Consider the following 8,254-nt stretch of genomic DNA (forward strand, 5'->3'; position numbering starts at 1 on the left):
ATCATACCTTTTTTTTAATAAATGTTTTTTATTGGGTTTTTGAACAAAGTATATTTACCGTTATGTACACAGAATAAGATATATATACTATATATACAGAAGAGAAGGACACATACAAAAATACCCAAAAAAAGTAATAAGAAATAAATAAAATATAAAGTAAAATAACTGGTAAGGTATGATGCACCAGCTCAACAGCAGCAACTCTGTACAATTGGCAATATTATTTACAACACATAAGTAGGCATGTGTTCGTGGGGGGGAGGCGGGGGGAGACTGGGGAGGTAGGTATGCATTTGGGTGCCGGAGAAACAATTATAGAGGGCAGTACTCAAATGGGTCTGGTGTTGATGTTGTCACTTGCTTCTCCCGGACGGATTTCTTTGCCGTTGTCGTCTCGCATTCACCTCTGCTTCAGCCGTTCGTCCCATATCTCGCCTGGATTCTCCTTGCTCTCCGTTCCTGTAGATGACAAGTTTGTTATCGTTTCCCGTGCCCTCCTTCCGGTTACCATTTACCTAACCCCCCCCGGGTTTTCCTCTCTTGTTCCCTGTGGTTCGCCTTTTCTTTCCTCTTAGGTTTAGCTGTCTTCCCCCCCCCCCCCCCCCCCCCCCCAAAACCTCTGCCCGGGTCTGTCTCTCCCTCTCATGCCTTAGCTACTTTCCCCTGATTCTTGGCTACCTGGCTATTCTTCTGCTTGTTCTTTGGCCACAAACAGGTCCCGGAACAATTGGGTGAATGGCTCCCACGTTTTGTGGAAGCCGTCATCTGACCCTCAGATGGCGAATTTGATTTTCTCCATTTGGAGAGATTCTGAGAGGTCGGACAGCCAGTCTGCAGCTTTGGGTGGTGCTGCTAACCGCCAGCCGAACAGGATTCTACGGCGGGCGATCAGGGGGCCAAAGGCAAGGGCGTCCGCCCCCCTCCCCAGGAATAGATCTGGCTGGCCTGATACCTCAAACACGGCCACTTTCGGGCATGGCTCCACCCTCATCCCCACCACTTTGGACATTGCCTCGAAAAAGGCTGTCCAGTACCCCGCAAGTCTGGGGCAAGACCAAAACGTGGACATGGTTGGCTGGGCCTCCTTGGCACCGTTCACGTTGATCCTCCACCTCCGGGAAGAACCTACTCCTACGGGTTCTTGTTAAGTGGGCTCTATGTACCACTTTTAGTTGCGTCTGGCTGAGCCTTGCGCACGTGGAGGTGGAGTTGACCCAATGCAGTGCTTCGCTCCAGAGTCCCCACCCTATTTCAATCCCCAGGTCCTCCTCCCATTTCTTTCTTGTTGCGTCCAGTACGGTGTCGGCCCTTTCTACCAGTCGGTCATACATGTCACTACAAGGCGGCATGTGGCACAGTGGTTAGCATTGCTGCCTACGGCGCTGAGAACCCGGGTTCGAATCCCGGCAACGCTAAATTGCCCCTTAATTGTGAAAAAAAAATTATTGGCTACTCTAAATTTAAAAAAAAATACATGTCACTACAGTTTTCTTTATCTAGTAGGCTTGCGCCCAGTAACTCTTCCAGTAATGTATGTTATGGCGGTTGTCTCCATTCGTAGGAAGTTGTGTTGCCGGTAACTTAGCTCGTTCTCCCTGGCTAGCTGGAATTTCTCTGTCAGTTCGTCCAGTGTTGCGATCCTGCCATCTGTGTAGAGGTCCTTGACTGTCAGTGTCCCTCCGTCCGGTCCCCACTTTTTGAAGGTGGCGTCAGTCAGCGCTGGTGTGAACCTATGGTTGTTGCTGATGGGAGCTTTGTCTGACATTTTGGTCAGGCCAAATTGCTGCAGTAGTTGGTTCCAGGACTGGAGGGTGGCTATCACCACCGGGCTGCTGGAGTATGTTTTGGATGGGGTGGGAGTGCCTCTTCCGTGCGCACCCACTCTGCTTCTGGCTCCTTGATCCATCCCCTTATTCGCTCGACCGTCGCTGCCCAGTGGTAGAATTGTAGATTTGGGCGGGCTAGCACCCCCACCCCCCCATACGAACGCCATGATTAGTTTGTCTCTTGCTTTGAAAAAGGCCTTGGGGATGTAGATTGGAATAGATCTAAGTAGGAAGAGGTATCTGGGCAGTACGTTCATTTTGATCGTCTGGACTCTCCCCGCGAGGGAGAGGGAGTGTGGTCCATCTTTGCAGGTCCTTTTTTACTTCCTCTGTCAGACTGGTGAGGTTCCATTTGTGGATCCCTTTCCAGTCATGGGCTATTTGGATCCCCAGGTAGCAGAATTTGTGTCGGGCTTGTTTAAACGACAGTCCCGTTAGTGCTGCCCCCCCCCCCCCCCCCCCCCCCCCCCCCCCCCCCCCCTACTTGTGGGTGTACCGGGAAGATCTCGCTGGTCATCTGCATAGAGTGAAACTCTGTGCTCTCTGCCGCACCTTCGGCTCGCCCTCCAGCTTTTTGCTGCTCTGAGCGCAATTGCGAGTGGTTCGATCGCTAGAACGAACAGCAGCGTGGACAGTGGGCATTCTTGTCTGGTGCCCCTGTGCAGCTGGAAGTATCGGGAGTTGGTGTAGTTGGTCCGTATGCTTGCCATGGGAGCGTTGTTATAGGAGTTTTACCCAGGATGTGAACCCTGTTCCAAGCCCAAACTGCTCCAGTACCTCTGAGGTATTTCCATTCGACCTTGTCGAAGCCCTTTTCTGCGTGTCGGGAGATGATAACCTCTGGTTTTCTCTCCCCGGAGGGGGTCATTATCACGTTCAGCGGGCGCCTGATGTTCGAGGTAAGCTGTCTACCTTTGACAAAACCCATCTGGTCCTCTGCGACCACCTCTGGTCTGCAGACTTCTTGCCTTTTGGCTAGGATTTTAGCCAGTATTTTGGCATCTGCGTTCAGCAGTGAGATGGGTCTGTATGACCCATATTCTGTTGGGTCTTTATCTTTCCTAGGTATCAGCGAGATTGAGGCCTATGCTAGTGTGGGTGGCAGTGTGCCCCTAGCTAGCGAGTCTGTGAACATCTCCCGCAGGAGCGGGGCCAATGCTGTCGCAGATGTTTTGTAGAAGTCCGCCGGGAACCCGTCTGGTCCCGGCGCCATCCGAGCCTGCATGGAGCTAATGCTGTCCATAATCTCTCCCAGTGCTAGTGGTGCTTCCAGGTCCCGTTTTCTGCCCTCTCCCACGACTGGTCTGTCCAGTCCATCAAGGAATCGTTTCATCCCGGACTGCCCCATTGGGGGCTCTTAAGGTAGAAGGCCTTGAAGGTTTTGTTGACCTTTTCTGGTTCTGTTTCTAATGTGCCTCTGGTATCCCTGATTTGTGCAATTTCTCAACAGGCGGCTGGCTTTGTCTCCGTGTTCTTATAGAGTCCCACGTGCCTGGTGGAGTTGGTGCACTGCTTTCCTGATGGAGAGCAGATCAAAGTTCCTTTGTAGCTCTTTCCTCTCCGCCAGGAGCTCTACGGTCAGGGCCTCGGAGTATTTAAGGTCTACCTCCAGTATGAAGTCGACCAGCTGCCCCCTAGCCGCCCTTTCCTCCCTATCTATTTGCGCTTTGAAAGCGATGATTTCCCCTCTTAGTACGGACTTTAGCGCTTCCCAGAACGTGGAGGGTGAGACCTCCCCATTCTGGTTGTTCTCCATGTGCTCTGCTATGGCCTGCGATGTCTTTTCGTTGAAGGCCTTGTCAGCTAGTAGTACAATGTCCAACCTCCATGTGGGCGTTGGGCTCTGTCTGTCTCCAGCCTCATGTCCATGTAGTGTGGAGTGTGGTCAGATATCACAATTGAGGAGTATTCCACTTTGTCCGCCCCCGGAAGCACCGTTTTCCCCACCACAAAGAAGTCAATTCTGGTGTATACATTGTGTACTGGGGAGAAGAAGGAGAACTCCTCCCCTGGGTGGGTGAACCTCCAGGGGTCTACCGCTCCCATCTGTTCCATAAAGTGACTGTGTTCCCTTGCCATGCTTGAGGTTTTCCCTGTTTTGGGGTTTGATCTGTCAGTCGTTGGGTCCTGTACACAGTTTTTTTAAATATAAATTTAGAGTACCCAATTATTTTTTTCCAATTAAGGGGCAATTTAACGTGGCCAATCCATCTAACCTGCACATCTTTGGGTGTGGGGACAAAACCCACGCAGACACGGGGAGAATGTGCAAATTCCTCACAGACAGACCCAGGTCCTCAGTGCCGTAGGCAGCAATGCTAACCACTGTGCTGCCCTGGGTCCTGTACACAGTTGAAGTCTCTTCCCCCCCCCCCCCAATGATTAGTTGGTGCGTCGCTATGTCAGGGATTTCTGCCATGGTCTTTTTGATGAATCCCGTGTCGTACCAGTTGGGTGCTTACATGTTAACTAGTACTACCGGTGCCCCATCCAGGGCCCCGCTGACCATGACTTACTGTCCCCCTGGGTCTGCCTTTGTTGCCCTAAACATCGTCCTCTTGATGATCAGTATTGCCACACCCCTGTCCCCGTTCCATAGCAGGAATGGTAGGTTTGTCCCACCCAACCCTTTCTTACTCGCAGTCGGTCCTGCTCTCTCAGGTGTATCTCTTGGAGGAATACTATGTCGGCCTTCGTATTTCTTAGGTGGCTGAGGACTCTGGATCTTTTCACTGGGCCGTTGAGTCCCCTTACGTTCCAGGTGGCTATCCTGATGGGGGGTTTCTGTCCCCTCGCTCCTGTGGGATTAACCATACTTACCTGGTGGACGCGCCCCTGCGCTCCGGGGTTTCCCTTTGTTCGGCTGCCATCCAGGATGGCCACCACGTGGGTAGTCCTCTGTACTCTGAGTCTCCCTTCGTCCAGAGACCGTACTGGGTGGATGCTTGTAGCGATTCCTTGTTCCGAGCCTTTGGTTGTGGCACTTTGTAGCCCTATTGTTATTCCCTTTGTAGCCTTGTTCGTCCCTCCCTCCCTGTGTCGTCCACGGTCCCTCCCTACCTGTGCCCCCCCCCTCCCCTGTCCCTCCCTTCACCCCCCCCCTTTTTCCGCCCTCTATCGTATACCCCTCTTTTGTCCCTCTTTCCCCTGTTCCTATCCCCGTTTGCTCTCCCACCTCTGTTGAGTGGTCCCCTCTCCTCCCTGCCAGATGCCTTCCCCCCTTTTTGGGGGACGCTGCGGCCCCACATCTCCCTTGCCAGGCCTCTGCAGTTTTCTGCCCGCTCTTCCCCCATCCTACCCTGCACCCCTCTCACTTGCTTTGCCTTCTCCGCTATTTTTGTTCCCTCGTGCTGGGGCCTGGTCTCACACCTGAACCTGTCCCTCGGGTAGTGGTTTGCTTTTTGTTCAGGGTGCGCTCACCGTGGCGGGGGTGAAGGGCCTGGCGTTGCCTCTCCCCCCCTCAGGGTGCTGTTACCCCTTGCCAGAGGCTCCTTATTTCTACCCTACCTGTTGGTTTTCCTGCCCGTGTTCCTCGACAAACTTGTTTGCTTCGGCGGGGGCTGTGAAGAAGTACTCTCTTTCTTGGTATGTGACCCAGAGTTTCGCTGGGTACAGCATACCAAAACGCATGTCGTTCTTGTAAAGAGCTGCTTTCGCTCTACTGAATTCGGCCCGTCTCCTGGCTAGGTCTGCCCCAATGACCTCGTAAACTCTAATGAAGTGTCCTTCCCATTTGCAGGTTCCGTTTTGCCTGGCCCTGCGCAGGATTGTTTCCCTGTCTTGGTACCAGTGCAGTTTAGCTATAACTGTCCTCTGGTGGTGTTTTTGAATCATACCTGGCATAAGGGAAGATGATTGTGGTGGTTGGAGGTTAATCATCTCAGCTCCAGGACATCACTGCAGGAGTTCCTCAGGGTAGTATCATAGGCCCAACAATATTCAGATGCTTCATCAGTGATTTTCCTTCCATAGTAAGGTCAGAAGTGGGGATATTCGCTGATGACTACACATTGTTCAGTACCATTCGCGATGAGTCATATATTGAATCAGTGTATGTCCAAATGCAACAAAATCTGGACAGCATCCAGGCTTGGTCTGACAAGTGATAAGTAACATTCTTGCCGTGCAAGTGTCAGGCAATAGCCATCTCCAACAGGAGAGGATCTAATCATTGCTCCTTGACTTTCAATGGCATTGCCTTTGCTGAGTCCTGCACAATCAACATCCTGGGGATTACCATTGACTAGAAACTTAACTGGACTAGCCATATAAATACTGTGGCTACAAGAGCAGATCAGAGTCACCCAAGGCTCAGGTAAGTTGGTAGATCTTTAGGAAAAGATGAGAAAGTTCGATACAAATAAACAGTTGCAAATATTTGCCACATAACTAGTTTGGTAGCCTTTTAATTGCAGCCTAGGTAAGATGACAAACATCGCTTGTGAATCATTGCACTGATGTCCCATAATCTGTTTAAGCGAGCTAGAATTGACAGCTTTATACAGTCTCTCTGCAACGTGAAGTTTAGCTGGTTGACCTTGAGGAGGCAGTGAATTGTGATTGAGGTGAAAACCTTTTAATACATGGGACTGAGCCTGAATGTCATCTCTTCCACATATTCAGAAATTATTAATACAGATACTATGTATATGATTGCAGCATAAATTCTGTTCAAGAAATCTCTGATTGTGTCTCATTGCTGTATTTGATTATTGAATGGCCACTGAATTGGTATGACTGGTAACTAGCGTATCACACAAAAAAAACTCTATCTAAAGCTTTATACAGCCGTTACAAACTGCTATCCCATATGTTTAAAAAATACTTTATTTTGATTTATGATACAATTGGGAAATGTTTCAGTGAAGCATCTTGTAAAGGTATATGTGGCAAATGTCTGGAAAGACAATATCTGGCACTTACTGTAACATTTAACATGGATAATAGTGACATTTATTGCTAGCTCCTCACACTTTGTATAGGCCAATTTGTTGTGCACAGCAACTAAGGCTACAGTTCAAAACTTTTTGTTTGTTGATAAATTGGGTTTACTTTGATGTTCCTCGAAGATTCCCCCCAGCTCAATAATCCTTTAAATTGTAGGCGGCCGCTCAGTCAAACTTGAGTGCTGCATAAATTTTATCTAGAACATTCTTTAGAGTGTGGGTGACTTATTGAGAAAATGGGAAGAAACCTGGAGGTTAATACATGTGCAATAAATGTTAATGTTTAGAATACCATAAAACAAAAGTCTGTTTGGTCTGTTCTGGCACTATATTTTATTGTGTATGTTTGTCAATTTTCTTTTTTTTTAGAACAAAATAACCACCTACATTGGGGAATATAAGAGAAACTGATTTTAAGTGTCATTGTGACTGAAAACAATTGTACTGAACTGTGTGCAGACCTCGTGCAAGGATGGACCCAGGAGCTCAGCACATTCTTCCATTCTTCTGTAATTTTGGTGTATGTTTTAAACTGTCTTTTTTTTCTTTGCTTCAGCTACATATTTAGTTAAACCTCACAAGATTTGTTGAAAAATCTGTGACCCTTGACTATTTTTGTATTTTTACTCTCCTCATGCACAATAAATGTTGAATTAGTTTCCCTATCGAAGTGTTGATTTGCTTTCAATCCTGAATTTACTCCAAATACTTAATGATTGAACATTAGCTGTGCTCCAGACTTCTCCTATCTTGTACTTGGACAGTAAAAATCTTAATGTTTTCTATTAACTTCAGAATTGTACTGAAGATATTGTAGGCTTCTCCATTATTAAGTTTTCAGCAACATGTGGCAAAAATTGTACAGCTAAGGAATGTATCTTTTCATTACAGCATCAGCCATGACTCTGTGATTATACTCTTCCCTCTGAGTCAGAATCTTGTGGGTTCATGACTCACTCCAAAATCTAGGCTGATACTGTAGTGCGGTACAGGGTAAGTGCTGTACTGTATTTTGGGTGACATGTGAAACCAAGACCACATCTTCTTTCTCAGGTGGTTGTGACATATCCCATGGCACTATTTGAAAAAGAGTCCTCCCTGGTGTTTTGGGCAATTTTTGCACCTCAATCAGCATCACTAAAACAGATAAAAGCAAATTGAAATGAAAAATGAAATGAAAATCGCTTATTGTCGCAAGTAGGCTTCAAATGAAGTTACTGTGAAAAGCCCCTAGTTGCCAAATTCCGGTGCCTGTTCAGGGAGGCTGGTACGGGAATTGAACCGTGCTGCTGGCCTGCCTTGGTCTGCTTTCAAAGCCAGCGGTTTAGCCCTGTACTAAACCAGCCCCTGACATTACTGTGAAATTACTGCGGATGCTGGAATCTGAAACAAAAACGGAAAATACTGGACAATCTCAGCAGGTCTGACAGCATCTGCTGAGAGAGAAGGGAGCTAACATTTTGAGTCTGGATGACTTTG

General features: G+C 48.3%; 1 protein-coding gene across 4 annotated transcripts in view; it reads left to right on the forward strand.

The window, feature by feature from the left end:
* LOC119965107 (zinc finger protein 346-like) overlaps positions 1-7,440 on the forward strand; it is a 45,364-nt gene extending 37,924 nt beyond the window's left edge. For all 4 annotated transcript variants that reach the window (XM_038795412.1, XM_038795413.1, XM_038795414.1 and 1 more), the window contains one exon: positions 7,145-7,440. The gene's annotated coding sequence lies outside the window, so the exon portion shown is untranslated. The remainder of the gene's footprint in view (positions 1-7,144) is intronic.
* Positions 7,441-8,254: the final 814 nt, after the last annotated feature.

Source organism: Scyliorhinus canicula, chromosome 4 (genome assembly GCF_902713615.1).
Source record: "Scyliorhinus canicula chromosome 4, sScyCan1.1, whole genome shotgun sequence".
Lineage (NCBI taxonomy): Eukaryota > Metazoa > Chordata > Chondrichthyes > Carcharhiniformes > Scyliorhinidae > Scyliorhinus > Scyliorhinus canicula.